Source organism: Pteropus medius, unplaced genomic scaffold, assembly GCF_902729225.1.
Source record: "Pteropus medius unplaced genomic scaffold, Ma_sr-lr_union100, whole genome shotgun sequence".
Taxonomy (NCBI): Eukaryota; Metazoa; Chordata; class Mammalia; order Chiroptera; family Pteropodidae; genus Pteropus; species Pteropus medius.
The window spans coordinates 2994746-3017236 of record NW_024351732.1 but is presented as its reverse complement, the minus strand read 5'-3'; the positions used below and the strand labels follow the sequence as shown (position 1 = coordinate 3017236).

General features: G+C 34.0%; 1 long non-coding RNA gene across 1 annotated transcript in view; it reads right to left on the bottom strand.

Moving 5' to 3' along the window:
- Positions 1-11405: 11405 nt before the first annotated feature.
- Positions 11406-22491, bottom strand: part of LOC120588978 (uncharacterized) — an 83185-nt gene continuing 72099 nt past the window's right edge. The window contains exon 4 of the long non-coding RNA XR_005649358.1: positions 11406-11450. This is a non-coding gene — a long non-coding RNA (uncharacterized LOC120588978). The remainder of the gene's footprint in view (positions 11451-22491) is intronic.

Genomic DNA, 22491 nt, shown 5'->3' with positions numbered 1-22491 from the left:
ATCTATTTGCATTCTAACACCTCCCCAGCATTATCTCGATATTATAATGTCATGAATAGAGTAAGCTGATAATATATAGTAATCTAAAATTTAAAAAAGTAAAGATGGTCAGACTGGATAACAGTAGTAAGCTCTTTACAGGAGATGCAATAGGAATGTAAAGATACAGGAAGTTTGAAAGGATAAGGATAAAATTCATATAAAGGTGAATCCTAATAAAAATAAAGCTAGTACAGTTATGTTAATGATAGAAAAGTAGGCTCTAAGGCAATTTAATGCAGATAAAATCCTTAAAGTGCATTACTTTGACCTCTGCTTCTGACTGCTTTCACTTTTAAGGACCCTTGTGATTACATTGGGCCCATTTGGGTAATCGACCTCTACCTATCTATTGGGCAAATCTATCCTATAGAAGATTGCTTGAGTTATATAGTATCATTTCATAATGTAAAAAGTAAAAATTTATAAAGAAAATACAATATTTAAATAGTATGCGCTTAATAATATAACCCCAAAAGAAAAAATCATTGACAGATATTAATAAAAAGCAGACAAATAACAAATTAGAGTAAAATGTGGAGTTAATATTAGATATTAGACTGAATAGTTTCACTTTAAATTCATGAGCTATTCCCCTCTTCACTTTCATTATGTATTAGCCATGAGGTTTTCTGGGGAATTTAAATTGTAACTTTAAAGGCATAGATTAGATTATATGGAAGGGTGAAAGTGAACGAGTTAAACTTTTTCACAAAAATATTGTAAAAGAAGAGAAAAATAAAACAAAAAGTAAGTGGAAAGCAGAATAATGGCTTCCCAAAGATGTCCCCACCCTAATCCCCAGGATCTGTGAATATGTTCCGTTGCATAGCAACAGGGAACTAACATTGCAAATGGAATTAAGGTGCCAACCAGCTAATCTTAAAATAGGAAGATTATCCTGTATTATCTAATTAGGCCAAATATATTCACAAGGGTCCTTAAAAGTGAAAGAGGCGGAAAATGAGGTCTGAGTAATACGAGGATATGACTCACTATTACTGACTTTGAAGATAAGGAAGGGTAAGGTGCCATAAGCCAAGGAATGTGGACAAGCTCCAGAAGCTGGAGGGAAAAAAAAAGGAAAGAGATTTTCCCCTAGAGCCTCCAGAAGTGTCACAGTCCTGTGAACACCTTGATTTTAGACTAGTGAGACCTCCAGATGGGAAAATAATGTTTTAAGCCACAAAATTTGTGGTAATTTGTTGTAGTATGATAGAAAACTAATGAAGAGGAATAAGAGAGAAAATGATAAAGAACAGAACTGAAATCAATTAAATCACAAACAAATACAAAATAAAAATAATTGAGAAATTTTGTTCTGTGAAAAGATGAAAAGACATGAGACGGCACAATGTCAGAAATGAAAAAAGGAACATCAGAACAAATGATACAGATATTAAAAATCATGAAGATTGTATGAACAACTTTTGAAAATGTAAGTTAAATAGGTAAGTTCTTAGAAAAATATAATTTACCAAAATTGATTCGAGACAGAATAAAAATTTTGAATAATCCTTTACTAAACAAAACCAATTAGTAGTGAAAACATCTTTCCTCCAAGAAAATCCCATACAGGGTGCTTTATCAGTGGGTTCTAACCATCACTCGAAGAAGGCATATTTTTCTGTCCTTTAGAACATCTTGCAAAGAACATGATATTTGACCAGAAATTTATCAATAAGAGGTAATTACAGGCTAGTCTCACTTATGAACATAAATGCAAAAATCCAAAGCTAATTATTATAAAATCAAATTCAGCAATAACTAATGAAGAACATGCACTCTGAGCAAATTTAGTTTATTCATGAATGAAAACTAGTGGGAATTGGTAAAGATGAATCTCTATATGAACACTAAAAGAAACTTGGTAAGAAAGTTGAGGAATAAGTATAGTTTGGAAACTATGGAATTACTTTTTCTTTATACAAAATCAATGTAAAAAAAAAAGATATACTTTAAAAAAATGCATCCTTCCCTTTCACAATCAGCAGCAATTGTCTGAGATACAATAAAAATATTAGTTAAATTTTTAACATCACAATAAAAATAAAAACGTTTTTAAATCTTGATGTTTGAGTCTATTTGAAAATCTTCACAAAGATTTATCTCAATTTGTAGAACAATATATATTTTCAGATAAAAGCTTCCTCATTTCTTTAATTTTGTATATTTTTCTAAGAGTTACATTCATTGCAACACATATTTTCATAAAAGGTACAGGACTTAAAAAGAGTTTAAAAACTCAGTCTAAAATATAGTTCAAACCTCAATTTTAGAAATAAAAATAATTGTTCTGAACTATTTCTTGTGATTTTCTGCCTTTATTAACCTTAAGAGTGCAATATTAGCATTTTAAAAAAGCCTCCATGATGATGTAAGGAAATATCTGAAATCTAAAACCGGTAAAGTGGTCCCTTCTCAGAGAGAACACTATAGAAAGAATATATTTCTACACGAGGTCAAAAATACTCTACAAAAATATTATTCGAAACTCTAAATAATTCAGAATTTTTTGGTGGATAAAAAAGTTGTATAAGAGTGAAATATATATCATCGGTTCATAATTATCAGCCCTGTGATCCAATGATCATCAGCTACTTACATGCCCATTAGAAGCCTAGCATTTTGGTGTAGTGGGGTCATATCATACTCATTAGCTACAGACTGGGCTGTAACTTTAAAATAAATGTAATTTATTTTACATTTATAATTGTAGTGAGATCGCCTACTCTTGGTTGCATATTGATTGACATTGGTAGTGGTTATAGTGGGTACAGAGAGTAGAGACAATGTTTTTCCCATAGCCCACAAAAATGCTGTGCCTAATGCTAACATTTACTCATTTGTTTTTATGCTGATTCACCTGATTGAGGTTAGAGGATTATTTGGTACCACATAACAGAGAAAACTCAGCTAGTCTCGGGAGGATGAAAATTTTGAGTGTGGTCTCATTTGAACTGGGGCGTAACCAACTGAGGTTCAGTGGACCCTCCAGCACCAGTTAAACCTTTGAAAACTGCAGCTCTCGTCAACATCTCGACTGACCTCATAAAATATATCAAGTCAGAACTGCTCAGCTAAATTTCTTCTAAATACTCAGCCCACAAAAACTCTGAGAAAATAACATGTATTGTTTTAATCAACTAAGTTTTGAGTGATTTGTTACACGGCAATATATAATTAATACATAGTGCTCATTCTAGCAGCTTTCCATTAAAAGAAGATTCAAGATGTTTAATTTACTTGAGTCTCCTCACTTAATGTTGAGGAAACTGAGGCCCAAATAAAGTTAGTGACATATTGTTCTCTAGAATCTCAGTTAAGTGCATGTTATCTAATTGGAAAAGTAATCAATAAACTATTGTATAAGCCATGGAATAATCATTAGCAAGAATCACATTAACACATTTTGCATATGCAAGCTTTTTTGTTGTCAATAAACCTAATATTGTGTTTAATGGTTTTCCTTGGAAGTTCTTAACCCATAAAATAGGCAGTTAGAAATGTAAACCATTGGTGGAAGAATATAAAGACATACTGCTTATTTCTTTTCTTGGTTCATAGAAAACTTATTAGAAAACAATGGTTTCTGTCCCTTCTGAACATTTACAGAAACATAAATGTGACTAGAACAGAATACCAAATCAAGAACTCACAGTTAAAGTATAAATGGTAATGAGAAGACGACTCAGTGCTTTAGTTACCCTGGATCAATCTGTGTGTGTGTGTGTGTGTGTGTGTGTGTGTGTGTGTGTGTGTGTGTGTGTGTGTGTTGGGGGGAGGGGTTCCTCAACACCAACAACAAGCAATACTACAGACACTAGCTAGGTGTCCTACAATTCAATTCAACTCCAACACTATCTATCCAGAGATAGGATCACATTTCATAGGGTATGCATTAGGGGTCAGTCCTACATGATTGTTCTTTCCCCCACTTCCTTCTTGTTAGAATCAAAAATATCATGTCTCTTTATCACATGTTGCTCTACTATAAGGATAGCCTATATCATAAGCAGCTCCTGTAATCATGTTTTTAGCATTACTTCAAGAATAAAGATAGTTTTCAATGAAATTCAAACACTGAATCATCACAAGCAATGTTAAATTATTGTTCCATCTTTCTTGGCGATTATTGAATTTTTGTCTTAAATATTGGCAACAGTATTAATTCAGTTCCCTAGACTATTTTTATGTGATATTACCTTGGTTTACAGATTTATATGAACCTAAACTTCCACAAGATTGTTATAATGTAGCTTTGTAGCCACCAGTGGAATCAAAAATAATTTTCTGTAAACTAGCTGAACTTAAAAATGGTTGATCACTTATAGACACTTATGTTCCTAGGTATTAGCTATTCCATAGTTTGTTTTTACATGGATATTTTGCAATAAAGATGATGCATTAATTAGCCCTATGAATAAATGACAGATTTTTGTCATTAGAGAACATTACCTTAAGGAGTGTTTTGTTTTATTTGTCTGTTTTCAGAAGTAGAAAAGGGATGCAGTTTATCAAATTGGGAAAGCTCAACTTTCTACAATAGTGGAACAATTGCTCACTGTGTTAGAAAATATCAATGTGAAAAATGAGATCAAACTGCTCTTAGTTTCAGAAAATATGATGAACAAACAGCTGTAAAGTCTAAAGATTGTATGAGAAAACAACCTGAAATTTAAACAACCAAGAGGACATCCATTATTCAAATTGCCATCACTAGACAAGTAGAAAATTTATTTGATGTAAGCATAATTTCTGAAAGGTAGCTAAGAATTTCCCTCTTCAAATGAAAAATAAAACTCGATGCAGAGAGCTTTGGCATAGAGCAGTCTTACATTATTGTATTATCTGTGCTTCCCACGTCTTGCATACCAATTGGTAGAAAGAAAATGAATATAAATATCTTTCTTGGCAAAACTATATTTAATAATGATGACATGCATAAAACTTCAACTGACAGTAGTAGAAATCTTGATCTACAGCAACAATAAGTAATCTGAACATATCTTTGTTCTTTGCTGAAGGAGCCTAAATATGTATGTAAGCAATACATGATTTAATACTGTGCAACAAACTTTTAAACGGAATTCAAAAAAATCAAAACCATTAAGCCAGGAAAAAAATGAAAACAGGTGTCAAGTAATGAAGTTGAGATAGGGCATGGGAGTTCATGAATGTGTAAAGGGGTAGAGGTTGGTGACAAAATTAAATCAGAAATCAGAAATCTATACACAGAATGGCAGAAACTTTTCTTCAAAAAAATCTTTTTTTTTTTTTACTTTAAAAACATGTTCATTTAAAATTTCTGAAAACTGTTCTAAGACCACACAACAAATGGAGAAACATTCATTTAAGAACATCTACCAAGTCTCAGTAAGAACAGTGAGAGTCTGTGGTATTTGAGCCATGACTCATTTACTCTCTTTGAACTACAGGTATGGGTTATAAAAGCTCTAGCTTGGGGGCTCTACTCCAGGAAAGTATAGCCAAGGAGACGGGTTTTCTCCCCCTCCCCAAATCCCAGTCTGGTTTCACTCTGGGAGGAAACGACTGCCATTGACACCATCATGTTTCATTAGTAAAGAATTAAGCAGGTACAAAATATGCTGTTGATAAGAGCTGAAAGTCAAGTTACTATAGAAAAACAAACATACAGTCTGAAAAAAAAAAAAAGCTTTATTAGAGTAATAATAGACTAGGTTGCCAAATGTCACAATTATCATAAAACTATATTAATTATGATTATCTGGGAATAACAGGAAAATAGACAAGGACTTCCATATAGTCAAGTAGAGAGTCAAAAAAATAGATTCTAATACATAGAACTATGTATTAGTTGATATAGATGGTGCTTTTAATGAGACATTTGTTTACTTTTTAATCACCAAGAAACAAAGGTTTACTACACACCAGGAAACAGAAAAGGTTATTTATACCAAAGACAGACAATTATAAATTCATAAACTCACATGCAACATAATTAGAAAAAATAAAAATAACCAATTTTTTACCCTATAGACAACTATCAAAATACTCAATAGTATACACATAGATAAAGGAAAGATGTTGCTGATAGAATAGATGTTGCATAGCAAAATGGAAAGTATACCTATTATTTGGTTTGAGTATTCTACATCTATAGCTTTATTTTATATTGGATTCAAATATGCGGGGGTTAGATGTTAGGAAAATGCCTTTGCATCTAATTGCTTCTAATTCCAGCTCTGCCAAATGTGTAAACTTTGGGAAATTATTGAAATTTTCTCATTTTCATTTTCCCCATATCCAAAGTAGAAATAACAAAGAATACCTCATTCATAGGATTCAATGATAATTTACTCGTATAATATATTGGATAGCTCAGAAGAGTGCCTGGTATGGAGTGCTACATAAGCACTTATTATTATTAAAAGTTAGCAAAAAAATATGTACAATGAGGTTAATTATAGCATTCTTTTATAATAGGAGAAAAATGTGGAAAACAGTAAAAAAAGTTAAATTCCATATGACTGTCAGTAAGGGATATTATGTATTTTTATAGTAAAATGTAAAACAGATATAAATATGTAAATATACATCTACTGATATAAAATATCATCAATGCATCCATTGAAAATAAAAGATAAAATTGTGATATATAACATATAGTGCCCTTAAATTTTTGAAAAAGAAAAAAAATAAGAATCTGTATGTATATCACCTATGTTTTAGATGCATAGCAAATTTCTTGAGCCACAAGAAAATGTTACCAGTGTTTTTGGAGAAAAGATGTGGCTATCTGGGGTGTAAACTATCCTTTGTTTTCATTATATACTCCTTCGCCTTATTTAAACTTATTTCATTTGTACAGATTATTTTTAATTAAAAAATACTCAAAAATTAAAAATAAAATGAACCATCTTTTCAACAAAAATAGACACTTTTATGACCTGTGTTCTTAATTATTTTCCTGGTTTATAATGCTACTCATCCTAGCGAATCTAGGACACTAATTTACAAAGCAGTTTTATAAATGATAGGGTTATATAACTAAGTTTCACTTGATGTAAAATTCTTAAGAATGATATCTAGACAAAAATATTGCTTAGTAAATCCAGCACCAGAACATCCCTGCTCATACTACTTCATTTACCCCCTCCTTACTTCTAGCCACAGCCACTGAACTCCTTCAGGCCCTTAAATATACCATCCTCCTGACATCATGTTCTTTAGTGTTATTTTTACTCTTTGAGATAACCTACTTCTGGCTACCAATTAACTCCAATATATTCTTTAGATGTTAGCTCAAATGTTACCTCGCTAAATAATGACATAAGTCCATTCACTTTTATGTTAGATAAAATTATAATATTTCAGTGATTTTCATAAACTTGGCTTCCCCCTAACTTATCTAATGAAAACAGAAATTGTACCACCACATCATGTTGTCCCTCAACTTCTAACACAATGTTTGACATGCAGTAGATGCTCAATTAAATAATTTTCAATAAATAGTGTATACAGTCAGCCCTCCATGTCCCTGAGTTTCACATTCAGGAATTGAACCAATTACAGATTGAAAATAGTTATTTTCTATCTGGGATTGGGAATCTGTAGCTGCTAAGGGCTGACTTAAATTATATGCAGATTTTCCAATGTGTGAGTGTGGCACCCCTAATCCTCACATTATTCAAGTGTAAACTGTATGTACTTTGTTTTTTCTTGTACATACATCCCTATGATAAAGTTTAATTTACAAGTTAGGTTCAGTAAGACATTAACAAGAATAACAAAATTGAACAATTATAACAACATGCTATAATGAAAGTTATGTGAGTGTGGTCTCTCTCTCAAAATATTTTATCATACTATATGTACCCTTTCACTTACAAGAAATACTTTATGGCTTCTCTTTGGCATATTCCAATTGCCAGCATCACTACTCTTGAACTTGAGGACATTATTAAGTAAAATAAGGGTTACCTGAGCACAAGCACTGTGATACCTTGACAGTGAATCTGATAACCAAAATGGCTACTAAGTGATTAATACGCAGGGACCATATACAGCATGACACACTGGACAAATGGGTGATTCGCATCTCAGGTGGGATGGGGCAGAGGACATGAGATTTCATTATGCTACTTAGAATGATGCACAGTTTAAAATTTATGAATTGTTATTTCTGGAATTTGCCATTTAATATTTTTGGACCATGGTTGACCACAGGTAACTGAAACTGTGGAAAGCAAAACCACAGATAGCAAACGACAGACGGCAAAACCACAGATAAGGGAGTTACCGTATATTAATTAATCACATTTGTTCTCACTTTGCTTCTGTTTGGTTATTTTATTTTGCTTTCTAGTACACTTCTAAAATACTATCACATTATTTAAAGCATCTTCTCATTTTATGGTAGAATTAAGCATTTTCTTTTTTGTAAACACACCACAAAGTGTTCCGGATGAAAAAAAATCTATTTAACAAATAACCTGAAAAAACCAATATCTGAATGGCTTAGAAGTCAAATTTTGTTGCTTGCCAATTCTACTGCCTCTCCCTTGTAATGGTTTATTGCGTTATGTGTTTTTAAATTTGAATTATGAAGTCGTATTTATCTGGACTTTATCTATGGGAGTCATACAAAGCCTATGTTAAGAGTATATTTCAAATTTACCTGGTGAATAATAATGTGAAGCTAATTTTATGTCTCTTACACAGTTAATCTTGTTTTGGTATCTACTTCTCAAAAGACACAACCTAACACAAATTCTCTTTAAAATAATTGTGTTTATGTAAAAAAAAAATGAATTAGTGGATTAGAACATATTAAACAATAAAAATGTAAGTAATATAGAGATTTTGAACAAGATTATGAAGAATTTATGAAGTGCCTTAACTTTGAGGAAAATTGATTTAGAGCACCTATAAAGCATTAGAATTATAACTTTGCTATATGTGCTTTAATTATATTAATATCTCTAATAGAATGCTTAGATATTGGTATGGTTTTAAAGATATCTCAAATCCTTTGAACTTCTCTCATCAACAGGTAAAGTCTAATCCCTCCCTCACTGAATATGGGGTGGCTTCAGTGACTTGATTTTTAATAAAGAATATGAAGCAGAAGTGCCTTGGCCATAAAAAGCAATACCACTTATACTTGGTTCTTTCTCTCCTGGGATATGTGCCTTGGAAGCCCTGAGCCTACATGTAAAAAACTGCCATCCTGATGCCACTATGCTAGAGAGATCATATTGGGAGATCACATAGAGATATAAAGAAAAATCCCAGAAATCCCAGCTTCCTCAACTGCAGATGCAGGAGTCTTCCCAGCCTGGGTACCAGACACTTGATTCCAGATTCTAAACTTCAAGCTTCCCTAGCTGATGCCAACTGAATCCGAAATAAGCAGTCTCAACCAAGGCTGTCTGTATTCCTAAGCAGAGTAAATATTATTGTTTTAAGATACTAAGTTTTGGAGTGATTTGTAGTGCAACAAGAAAGTTCTGGAACTATTAGATTTCTAGATCTTACCATTTTATAAGTTGATGTTCAAGTAATTTAACTCCCTCCCCAGCCCCAAGTAGATATGTAATTTCATTTATTTTTGGAATTATTCTAGCGTAAAGGTAAGAGGATAACCTTAAGTTTGGGAAGTAATTGCATATAATCAACCCTGCTAGGTCCTCACTGTACAATGTAATAAATGTATTTTTTTTTGTAATATTCAAGCACTAAAAATAAAACTAGTACAAGATAATAAATGTAGCCTGGAAAATGGATTTAACGAATTCATCAGTTCATAGGAATAGGTAATCCAGAACCCAGTTTCATTTCATTTGATATTTAAGAAGCAGAATCTGGAATTAGCTATGCTCTTCAAACATACTGAGATCAATAATATGTAAAAAACAGTGTTGTCTCAGTAGGAGATTGTAAGGCTCTAACTTCAAGAAAATGCCACACAAGAACAAAGTTCTGTTACTGTATCAACTACACAATTATCAACCCTCTAGAAACCTATTAACAGAACATTTGCCTTTTCCAGCTTTTTGAGCAAAACAATGTTTAAAAGCAAACAAAGAGGAAAGAATATTAATAATGCCACTCTGGGCAGTTTCAAATATATCTCATTTTCATTTTTCCTTTTGTAAAACTGAAAACGCCTATGTTTGAACAAGCCAAGAACTTAATAAATGTCAGCTTAACTAATTAAGTTTTTATCCCATACATTTGAAATATTTCTTTACCTCCTCAAATAAAAAAAGTTATACATCTATTTTAAAATATAATTATTGATTATTGAAACTAACAATGAAATAGATGACAATAAAACTTAATTTTTAAAGTGTTTCATTTTCTGAGAGCTCCGTAGTGACAGAAGCAAAATTATAAGTGGGACCTAAAAGCCAGCTCACTACACAAGAGAGTAAGAATTAATCTATGAAATAAAATGTTTATTGAAAATATGCAATAGTGAAAATATCAAATTGATTTTGGAAATTTAAGATCTTCATGAATGTGAACATGTCAAGGCACACTTAACTCAGACTTTGTCTAATAATCACATAACATCATCTTCATTTTCTCTTCTATCTAAGTTTAAAGTGATAGAACTAATACTGAGATTTAGAGTAGGTTGTATCTGATATAATTGTTATTTCTGAGGTTTCCACAAATTGAGTCTCTTATCTCTTACCCTTTTTTCCTCTCTTTTCTTTCTTACTCTTCTTCTCCAGATAGTATGTCATGTGTATCTTCTTTTTGTCTCTTCTGGTCTCAAGGGCAATGAGATATTCCTCTTCTCAAGGAAATATTAAGATACAGATACAGCTGATGAGTTAACAGGTGTCTTAATATAAGAGGAGATCTGAGAAAAGAAATCAAGTGAAAGTAGAATTAGAGAATATTGACTGGTAGATATATATGTTAGTTCAGGCCTTATTGCCTATACAGAATATGACAAAAGAAAAGGCAAAGAAAAACAGATCATTTGGAGTCTGAAGCAGTGGGGAGAGAATTACAGAGACAATACTTACAAAACAATTAAGCTCAAGTAAGGATATCTCTTGGAAAAAATGAGACTTGAGTGAGACTTTGAATGAAAGATTTGCAATTAGCAGAGAGTAAGACATTTTCAAATTGTACTGAATATCCATTCAAAGTATTTGTCACATTGATATTGAATTGGGTTGAAGCTGTAAGTATGGAAAATATGAGGAACAATTGCTCAGAGTCAATGGGGTGGGATGACTGAGAAACTGAGTCAGAAGATAAGCATGACAAGAATATAATACACTAGATAGCCAAGTCAAGATGGAGTTGAGGTAACTGATAACGAGGAGACATCATTGGCACTCACTGGTCTCAATATGATTTCTTTGTGATGAATATGTCTTAATCTCAAAGCCAGAAAAAAGACACTAAAAAACAAACAAACAAACAAACAAAAACATTAGTGCTTCCCCAAATAGAATGTCTCCCCAGAGCCACCTAACACATTTAAATTCTTATCCTGAGGCCTGTGTTAGGTGTCAGAGAGTTGGCAATCAGATCCTACAAGATATGATACAAGTATGCTCATTAGAAATGTCATTTTCTTTACCATAAAAATTAGGGAAGTAGTCATCTGGAATTGCAAGATGTAATGCCAAAGGGAACAATTTTTCACGAGTTATGTTATTCATGGTTTAAACGCTCATGTGCTCAGAGATCTGGCTGATAATTAAAATGGAAGCTTTATACAATACGTCAGCCTCTTGTCTATGCAAGCAGGAATCTTCCAAGAAATTTGCCCAAGATAATTTGTTCTGCAGTATCCTAAGTTTGCCACCCTTGAAAATATCACCTGTCTTCTAGGCCCCAAAGCAGATATATTGCCTAGCTATTATATAATAGGTAGATGCTTTCTCAGTCTGAAATAGCACTGCTCTAGTTTGTACATGACACAGGAGCTGTGACATGCTATTCTAGTTTGTCAGAACAGCTCAGGTGGCACTTGGCTGACACCTATTGGAACAGTCACAAAGCTATTCATGCTTTGATGGCTTATGTGGCAATTTGCTAAGGGTTCAGTACTAACTCTGTTCCATTTATACTTCTTAGTAAGTCTTGTTTTCTTCTGCCACAGCCCTGTCTCTCTAAGCATCATAATGAGCAATGGATTTGTATTGGTTGGCCTATAAACAATAGGTCAACCTACGTTGAATTGTTCAAAGTGGCCAGGTAAGTCTTAGAAAAACATGTTCATGCAAGAGGTAAGCTAACCCTGGTAGATAAATTTACTTTCTTTTCAAACTGCTGAGACACTTAGCCACATCTTGAAAGTTCTTCCTCTTTAAGGCATGTACATTTCAAAAGGGCTTGATCAACATCTCTGTTGGGATAAGCAATCAATTTTACCAAAGCAATATGTCTCTCATCCACTATTCAATCATTCACTTAATAAGCATGTACATCAGAGTTCACAAACTAGTGGCCAATAATTTGCATTCAGTCACCAAACACATTATTCTTCAACTATTAATTTTTAATTGAATGAGTCACCAAAATCTTCAAGTAGAAAAATTTCATGTAAAGATCTGGATTTCAAGGACTCCCCAGAAAAATCAGAAGGTCTGGTGACAGTCTATATTCCTAGAAGGCAATAATTGGCTGGGGCCCAGTGAAAGCCGTCTCTTCCTGACAGGCCCCTGTGAGCTCTCGTTTGCCCCATTCTCCACCTCTAACCAATTCCCCATTACATTTTCAGCATGTACTCTTCAACTAGGTTTTGATCTTAAATAGAGAGGCTTTAAAGAGCTTTGCTAGAAAATCATACATCTTTTAGAATGGGAAAATAAATTCTCTTTCTTGGTGAAGGAGCGGTGTGTTATTCTATGTGCCTGAGATGTGGCTGATAATTATTGAATAGACTGGGTTTCTTCTGGCAATTCTGTTCTTAAGGGGGAGAAGGGGAGGGTTTGACCAGTTTTGTTAAACTCTTTTAATGAATGCCCAATCCAAAAAAATAGACTCCTGTCAGCAAGAATCCTATGTCACCCAGTTCCCAGTGAATATAAGGAAATGGATAAAGACCCAAGGTAGGCCAACAAGATTCTCTCTCCCAAGCATTTGGACATGGATTTTAAAGCTCTCAAATGTCTGCATGTGACAAGAACTATAAACTCAATTTCTGTGAATCAGTCATATTTCACAATATAGATCAAAGAGATAGTCTTCAGAGAACTATAACAATAGCAGTAAATATAGTAGATTCTTAGTGAGAAACAGAATTGAGGAATAAAATCCTGACCACTTTAGAGTTGCTAGTCACTCCCTACTCTTCCTTCCTTGGATTCTAAGAGATATCCATGTATTCTTAAAATTAAAGTCCTCCTTTGCTTTCTAGCTTAATCTCCATTACTTGAAACCAATACCTTCTAAACTATTACTGTGGAAAAAAGGAAAAACTTGTTATACTGAGGCCCTGAAAGATGAGGCAATACTCTGGGCATTCTTTTCAATCACCAAACTGGACGGGCAAAGAGAATAATGCAAACTCATCTAGTTAGTTTAATTCCATTTGTCTACAATCCCCTAGGTTTTCTAAAATCAAGCCACATTCTGCACTATACATAATTCTGGTTTTAAGCACGTAGAATTGTAAATCATTAGTTTTATTATTGCTATGTTATTCTGTTTTATTGTTTCTCCTAGTTTGAATGTTATCGCTTCTAAATTTAAATGTAGTAAGTTGAAGCAATAAATTAATATTTATTTTATTAGAATTCCAGTAATAAATGCAATGACATAGAATGTTTCCAAGGCAGTTTTTAAAACTTCTTTCTGAGGAAGTAGTTTGAGACCATCTCTTTTCTTTCTCATTAATGAATTATTTTGCATATGAAATCTATGCAGTCCTGGTATGGGAACCATAAAGATTATTGAGATAGGAATAATGCAGTAAGCTGAAGTGATATTCAACTCCAGTGACTATTTATTTAAACCATACTTCAAATGTTTTAGTATAATGCATCAAGTGGGACCATTTCTTAAAATTCATGGTATCTTTTTTGTTTGTTAACCTCAGATAAATCTTACCTTCCACAACTCATTATATAAATGGAAGGGATGGGGGAGTAATTAAATTGATTTAAGAATAAATAAGCATGTGTATAAAAAACACAAAAGGTAAATAAGTTTGCAAAATGATCTTTTTTTTCACAATGTTTTAATGATAGATGGTTTCTTATCAGACCAGTACGCATAAAGCCTGAAGGCAGGTATAGTCAGGGTACTCCCTTGAACACATGCTTTATGTCATTTTAAAGTGGGAAGAACAATTTAGTCATTTTCCTTTTAATATAGGAACCACTCTCGTTTACAACTTTATATATATATGCACATATTTATATGTACACACACACACCACATTTATGTAATAAACCCTTATATTGAATACAAAAAAAAATGCATGATTTTGTTCATAAAAAATCCATTTCTCACGCCTTCACTAAAAAGAATGGGTTGAAGGGATACATAAAATACATTGGATTTAAGGATTATGGATTTTTCCAGATTTTCTGCAGTATAACTGACAATTAAAATGGTATATATTTAAGGTATTCAACTTGATTTGATATTTGTATACCATGCGAAACATAATAAAGCTAAATAACCTCAAATAGTTATCATTTAAAAAATTTTTTTCTGTTGATAAGATCTCTACCCTCTTAGTAAAGTTTAAGCATATAATACACTATTGTTAACTATAAGTCATATTGTTGTAAACCGATACACAGGGTGAGGCCAGGGACTAGAAAAAGGAGGAAGGGTGTGGGATGGGCACTGGGAAACCAGTTGATGTAATTAAAGCACAGAGGCCATCGAAGGAGTGAGATGGAGTGTTAGCTAAAAGATTGCACTTACTTGATGTGAGGCATTTTTCCATGGGAGGATTTGAAGGAGGGAAATGCCTGAATAAAGCTTTGCTCCAACACTTCCTTGCCACAGGGCAAAGTGTTTATGGCTCCAGGGGCACATCAGGACTTTCAAGAGCCCCAGGTGCTTTTTCCTTCCTGGTCCCTTCATTTACATATAAAAACATTTTTTTTAGACCTAAGGGTACATTTTTTTTTCTTCTGATTTTAAAAGATATTTCACATTTTCATGGGACCCTAAAAGTATTATGAGCCCTAAATACTATGCTTATGCTGCTTAATAGAGAAACTGTCCCTATGTGGTCCCATAAGAGAAATTGCACTTTTTAGGGGACTATATAGTTAGGAGATAAAGGAATAATCTAGAATGGTGACAGAAAGATTAATTAAAGGGAGCAGAAGGAAGAGTTAAAAGCTGATGTTCAGGAGGAATTAACAGGACATAAACATTATTTGCAAGTGGAAGTAAAAGATAAAAGTCAAAGGTCATTTCTAGGTTTCCCTAAGCAATCCTAGGGGACATGGTGCAATAGACAAGGTTCCCCATTTCCTTTGTCATTTTCCCCTCTGTGTTGTCCACAAACTTCCGGTATCTAATGTTCTTAAGCTGCCTCTGCCCTCTTCCCACATGGACTCTAATATCTACCAAGGCACTTGACATAGTACATCACTCTTTATGCCTTGAAATATCACCTTCCTTTGGCTTCCAGGATATCCACTTGCCTGGTTATTAGCCATTTTTCTAGTAATTCCTCTGGCTCTTTTGCTGAATCTCCTTCATCTCCCCAACTTCTAATGTTGGACCTCTTTTCTTTTCTATATTGGAAATGCACGGCATTTCCACCTATAAAGTGATTTAATTCCATGTTGTGGCTTTAAATCGTATATATGACAAATTTATATTTCCAGGCTGGATTACTGCCTTGAAAATTACACCTGTATGCACAACTGCTCACTTGACAAGCTTATTTGGACATAAAATCAGTAGCTCAAGCTTAACTTGTCTAAAACTAAACTCAGAGTATTTCTTCACAATCTTTGCCAGAAGCTTTCCTCATATCATTTAGTGATAACTTCATTCTTTCAGTTGCTCAAGCAAAAATCTTGATGTCATCCTTAACTGTTTCCTCAGCCTATTTATAATCCTTCAATAATCCTATTAGATCTACTTTTAAAATATACTCACTCCGATGCTGACCTCTTTTTAACAACCCATCTGCCAACATCTTCTCTAGCTTGGGTTATGTCATTAGCTTGTTAAATATTCTCTCTTCGATCTTTGATCCTTGTAATCTCTTCTTAAAACAACAGAGTGATTCTTTTAATATGAGATCATGACACTCCTATTGTGTATCGGTTTGATATGATATCAAATCCACTTGTTTATGACAAAAAAATTGAAGTTGTTTTTAAGAGTGAAGTTGTTTTGATCTAAGAATAAAGTTGTTTTTATAAGTTTTATAAGTTGTTTTGATACAAGAGTGAAGTAAGCTGTGTCAATCAACTCATCCCTCGTCCTTGATAGGCACACAATAGCTCAGCTGCTGAAGAGTACCCCTGGGGCTAATTGATAAGAATCTATGAAGAAACAACTCTGGCAAGGGGACCTGTAGACTGTAAATACCCAGAGTTTGTGAAAACCATCAGAGTTTTCTGTTTAGTCAAGGCTACCCTTTGCTGATCTAAATAGCTCTAGGTCTTCCTTTGGGGAAGATCCTGCCCCAGGAAAGGCAACTCTTTTACAGGTAGTGCAAAAGCCATGCAATAGCCTGGTGAAGGAGAACATCCTGTGCATCAACACGAGTAACTGGCAACATGCTCTAACATCAAAGGACTTTTGCTTTTACGCTGGCAGCTGTACATCAGCTCTCAGTTGGCCAAGCAGTCTCTCTCAAGTACCAATTGGTATAAAAATACACTTCAACAAAATCTGGACTTTATTCCTTTCATCTCCCTGTGCCTAAAACAGTAGTTAATTAATCTATCATTGCTCTGGAGTATGTTATTCCTTCATTGGCTTATTAAGAGACATTATCTTATATACCACTTCCTGTCTTATTAAATTATTATAATTCCCACGGTGAATTTATGTTAGATAAAAACTATTGGCAAAGACAATCTTAGTCTCTGAGCAAAAAACTGCCCCCCCCTTAAAAAAAAGAGCTATGCAAAAAACACTAACAGCTATTCATCTCAGAATCAAAGTCAAAGTACTTATTATGAACACAAGATTCTGCACAACATTCCCCTATCACCCTTTAATTTCATCTCCTGTTTTCTTTTTCATTATTTCTCATTATTTCTTATCTGGTCATTTGGTCCTCCTTGTTGTTACTTGAGTAAGTCCCTGCCTCACAGTCCTTGAACCTGCTGTTCCCTTTGCTTAGGGGACATCTGCATAGCTGAGAACCTTCATTTCGTTTAAAACATCACTCACAAGTGCACTTCTCAGTGATTCCTTTGCTGACCATCTTCAGTCTAACTAAAACTTCAACCCTACCTCTTCATATCACAATTCCTGTTCTATATTTATTCTAAGCTTCTAAAGAACAAGATTGAGTTTATCTTTTTCACTATTATAACTCCAGTAGCCAAAAAAAAAAAAAAAAAAAGTGCCTGGCAAATAACAGCTGCTAAATAAATATTTGTTAATTAATATAAATGATTAGCCCTTTCACTTTACTCCTTCTATTTAGGATTGTGATTCACTCCTATCTATCACCAGTAAATGTCTAACTTTTCCTAACCTATTTTCTCTGGATTCTGTCAGACAATTAACTAAGTCTGATAAATCAGTTAATAAAAATCATTAAACATCTTTTCACTATCACCTTCAGAAAAGGTTTAAGTGGGAGGAACTTATGAATAATCAACATGAATTTGAGATTAGTAGAGTCAAATAAAGAAATAATATGATAGGAACACTTATCACTTCTTAAATCCATAGCACATTGACAGCTGCCTATGTCACTCCAAGTGAAGTTATCTCTAATGCTCTCTATATCTGTGGAGCATAACCAACAGAAAATAGACTTGCTTCTTTGCAACTCTACAAGGTATGACACAATCACAAATATCTGATTTCTCTAGAGTACTAAATTCTTCTAACAATTACCTGAATGGAAAACAATATATTGAATAAATGGCATTCTGATATTGGATCGGTTTTGTTCTTTAGAGATACATTTTACCTGGAGACCAATATTTCACTCATGTTTAATATAATGGCAATATAGGAAAACACTAATAGGCATTTTAAAAGAATTTTTAAAAATTCTTTTATAAGTGACAAGCTTCCTTTCTGGTTTATTTAATTTTCAAAGATGTTAAAAGGAGATTCTAATCACGTTATTTCTACTAAAGGGAACTAATTTTACAGTGTGTGTGTACACAACAGGTTTTGAGAATAGGGTTCCATTTGCTTCCATTAATACGCATTGATAACTGACATAGAACAAGCTCTCAACAGAAAGCTGGCTGGATTAAACTGTAGGTCTATGCATCTATGTCTTCTCATTTATGCATGTATTAACATAAATATGCAAATCCTTCTGCAAAGTAGGCAAGATATAAATAGTGGATAACTGTCTATAAATGTAATAGGAGAGTATCTACCTCACCAGCCTCTGGGTTTGGCTGAAATCAGAATAATTACTTTTGGGCCCACCTGAAGTTCTCATCAGCCTTTTGCCTCAGTGTTCTGGAATGCATTCTCAATGTCTCTCAAGAGCTCATGTCTCTTTTGTTCCTTTCCTCCATCCAGTCCAGTTGATGCCTTCTAGTATTAAAACAACCTGTCTGTCTGTCTGTCTGTTCCCACTATGGAAATGTTGATGTCCTGCAAGATGTCCTCGGAAACACAATCTCTAAAAGCAGTATTTCTGAAGGAATGGTACATTGTTTTGAAATTTTGTGGAGACTTTTTACTTCTTACCACAATGATTAAGGTATGTCATTTGCATGTAGTAGGCAAGTGCCTAGAATGTTAGATATCCTATAATGCAAAGGACAAACATAACAATGAATTTTTGTATCCTGCATAAATTTTAAATGTCCTTATGGGCATTCACATAAGTAAAACATATAGTTATAATTAGCTAAATCTAAAACCTAAGTCTGTGTCATATGAATATAAACTGTTAGGTAGCTAGTCAAACATGAGTGACAGAGGAACAAAGAAATAGAGGTCCAGCCTAGAGACCACCCAAAAAATACACAAATGGTAGTAGAATTCTGAGTAAGCCCATGGGCACTAGGCAAAGAATTATATAGCAGCCAAGTGTCAATTAAAATGACCTCACTTGCCAATCACCTAGGAATGCCTTTGGAACCACCCATCGTGGCCCAAATATAATGCAGACATTCCCACTCTGGGTTGTTATAGCTCTCTTCGCTAAAAACCTGTTCCTCCTTGGAGTGTGCGTTGTCTTTCTAAAATATGCTTTTAATAAATCTTTTCTAAATCTCACTGACCTGATTCTTCACTGCATCAATGAGGAAGAACCAAGGAAAAATGCTAATTACACTTCTACACCATTATCCTCCCCCTCCACCTTTGGGGCGACACCGAAGTTCAAATCACCCCCAACGGTAACAAAACTATTATGTTCACAGTGATCCTACATAAGTTTGAGCACCTGAATATTTTATCATGTGGTCTAGTATAGTCATACCTGAGTATTTACATACTTAAATACATATTAATGTATTCTAAAGTATATTTATTTTATTTCTTTATATTACAATTAAGGAATTATATTGATTTGAAAATCTAGATTTTATTTAAGGATAACAAACAAAATTTCCCAAAATACTTGTTATATAAAGGAAATGTTGGGTTTTATATAGTTGAGAACCTCTGCCCAAGACAGATATCACAAAATAATTAGTGTACTGAAACTGTTAAGGGTGGAAAATTTTCAAGTGAGCCAACTAGCTAAGTCAGCTACAGGGAAGAAATATCTTTAGATACCAGAAGTTGTCCTACTTGCTTGTGTGTGGTTTAGGAAGTGTATTGTACAAGATATGAAGATGGCCAATGTCTGCTTCTATAATCCATTTACTTGTTAATTAAGGGTGTTGTTCCGGGCAAAGATATGCTAACAGCCAACTTCCACTTCTGTAATCTGCTTGCTTGTACAGGAGACCACCAGGATATGGCCTTAAGCTTTATCAGCTGCCTCCTCTGAAAGCTCGGGGCTGATCTCCTCTAGCCCTGCGTGGTAGAGAGTCAGTCGCCAGCCGGCTAATAAAGGCTCATAATTAATCTCAATTGGCTCCGTGGGTCTCAGAATCGTTCATGCCATAACAAAACAGTAATATGTTCTGCAGATAATGGAAAAGAAATTTCTCTTCTCCCTTACATGGCTAACTCCTTTGGCTGTGATATGCACTCCGTCTCTTATGAATCGAATGGGGCCAAGTAACCAATATTTGAAAAAGGAGACAATTCTGAGCTTCTTATACAATTGTCTTGTGATATTTTGGTCAAAATTTAATTTATATTTACCTTTAGGTGGAAAATAGCTAGTCTCTTAAAAATCATTTCCATTTGATATTAAGTGGTCAGGTATATTTAAACCTCAACTTGGCTCAAGCTGCATGTATAGAAGAATTCCTTTTTGATTTTCTCTGTGATCAGAGAAGTAGCTAGAAGTTCTCCATTCCACTTTTAGGAGATTAAAATTCTTTAGGAATAAAATGAAAAATATTTTAGGAAACCGAGATTAGTTAATAAAAGCCTCTTGAGTATAATTTATAAGTGTCCTCCAAAAGAAAGATTATTGACTAGCAATTACAGCTTGGTAATGCAAGTAGTCTTTAATGTTAAAGAATGTATGCATAGGCTTCCAAATATAAGTAAGCCTCTGGGCCCTGATATATTTTGTTTGCCCTAGAAATGATGAAGCAAGTAAGTTCTATTTCAAAGAGTAAGATGACAGAGGTAAACTAAATGAAACTTAGGTTGGTGACATAAGAAAATACATTGTGAATGGATTTTGTGCCAATTTCTGGGCAGTAGCAGAAAAGAAAAAAACCCTTTCTCACCTAAATAAAGGTCTCTGTGCAGTTAGAATGCTGCTTAATGAACTCTAAGAACATGTGGCATTTTAATGATCCTATTTTCAAATAAGACAAGTTCCCCTTTTGCTGTGTTTCAAGATACAGAAGGAGGAGGCATTTCTGGTACACACACGTGTGCATACACACATACACACTTTTCACATCTAAAACATAAGTTCATAGTCTTAAGGGATATCACAGAGGAAATTGAGTCAAGTTAATACTTGCTAAGACTGTTTATAGAAATACAAAAATGTTCATCATACAACTAAGTAAAATTCATATCTGTCATCCAGTCAAAAATAATCAAACAGAAAAAAAGAGGCAGGAAGATGTGGCCTATAATGAGGAGAAAAATCAATTCCTCAAGACCAACTCAGAAATATCATGGCTTTTAAACCATTAGACAATGGCATTAAACAGTTATAGCTGTATTCCATATGTTCAATATGTTCTATATTGAAGTCTACATTTTGAAACGTTAAATAGACGCATGGCTTATATAGAAGGCACTGAAATTGAACTTTGAAAGATATAAACTACAATGTTTGAGATAAAAAAATACACTGGAGAGAGAATTCCAGTTTCAGCACTGACACTTCAAGAGCTTAGAAGTTGTCACTCCCATCCTTACAATAAGAAAAAGCTGGGCAAAGTGAAAATCAATGGCTTTCGTTGGATCCATCAGCGATCTGAGGATGCAGTGCAAATTGTCACACCAAAATATGGAGACAGGTGTATTCAGAGAGACACAGCTGAACACTGTTCACTGGAACAGAAGTCCTGGAGCCATAAACAGGTAGGCTGGCTTAAATGGCGATTCTGATGAAATACATAGACTAGCATGATAGTGAAAAATAGCTTGGGAGCTGTAGTCACAAAGGGATTTATTCCAGAACACCAGGTTCTCAGACCCAAGGATCTGAAAAAAAAAAAAAGATTTCCTAATTGCTCTGGCAGGAAAAGGGAGGAGTAATCATTTTGAAGTACAACCAGAGCATTTTCCATAACAAAGGGTTACTCTCCAGGGGAAAAAGATTTCTCCCAAATCTTATCCCAGCTAAGCAGAATGGAATTCTCCTCCCTTCAGTCTCCTCCAAACTTCCCATCTCATGTACAAAAAATGAACAAACAAAAAATCTTTGGTAAACAGGGTTAAAGGCTTCAAATTTTTTTTATTTGGGATGCTGGAGCTAGGGAATGGAATAGGGTGCTTGTGGGAAAACTGCAGGCATACCTCATTTGTTCTGCTTCACTTTATTGTGGTTCACAGATGCTGTTTTTTTACAAATTGAAGGCAAGATCTTCCACCAGCAAAAAGATTACAACTCACTTTACTGTGACACTATTGCAGTAGTGTGGCAAGGAACCCCCAATATTTCCGAGCTATGTCTGTATACCAGTAAAGAAACCATCACATAGGTCACAGACCAGAGATGTGGGACAAAACAAGAAACAAACAAAGAAAAAAAAAACAGCA